At 40.2% G+C, this 620-nt stretch overlaps 1 non-coding gene across 1 annotated transcript; it reads right to left on the bottom strand.

Annotated features, from left to right (window-relative positions):
* Positions 1–229: 229 nt before the first annotated feature.
* LOC129114380 (5S ribosomal RNA) lies at positions 230–348 on the bottom strand. Its single transcript, XR_008532445.1, has one exon. It is a non-coding gene; the product is annotated as a 5S ribosomal RNA (ribosomal RNA).
* Positions 349–620: the final 272 nt, after the last annotated feature.

The raw sequence follows: 620 nt of genomic DNA, 5'->3' as shown, positions 1-620 counted from the left end.
ATGTAGTGCAGTAAAAATATTAATATTTACTGTTGAAATGTAGAATACGTTAGCATAAAATTGAAAAGAAAATGATCGATGAGCTTAGGAATGATGAAAGCCATCATTTAACTGGATTTGTGTCATTTCTATACCGGCAAGTCATGATCTAGCTATTTCCTTCCCACCCTGTCGGTGTCCACTGAAAAAGCAGCAGCGCCCTCTGCTTTTTGTAAAGAGGAGTGAAAAAAGCTTACAGCACCTGGTATTCCCAGGCGGTCTCCCATCCAAGTACTGACCAGGCCCGACCCTGCTTAGCTTCCGAGATCAGACGAGATCGGGCGTGTTCAGGGTGGTATGGCCGTAAGCAAATATTGTGCCTACCAAAGGGCCTTTTAAAGATACTATATCACCACGCTTTGCTCTTTCGTCTATACAGGGAGCGCCTGCAGATTTCCAGACACACTCACAGCTTTTAAATGTCAAATCAGAATGTACAAAGTGGCTATAAGGATCACAAATGTAGTGCAGTAAAAATATTAATATTTACTGTTGAAATGTAGAATACGTTAGCATAAAATTGAAAAGAAAATGATCGATGAGCTTAGGAATGATGAAAGCCATCATTTAACTGGATTTGT

This window comes from Anoplopoma fimbria, unplaced genomic scaffold (genome assembly GCF_027596085.1).
Source record: "Anoplopoma fimbria isolate UVic2021 breed Golden Eagle Sablefish unplaced genomic scaffold, Afim_UVic_2022 Un_contig_3643_pilon_pilon, whole genome shotgun sequence".
Classification (NCBI taxonomy): domain Eukaryota; kingdom Metazoa; phylum Chordata; class Actinopteri; order Perciformes; family Anoplopomatidae; genus Anoplopoma; species Anoplopoma fimbria.
Note: the sequence above shows the minus strand (reverse complement) of the source record. Positions and strands in the feature narration are given on the sequence as shown.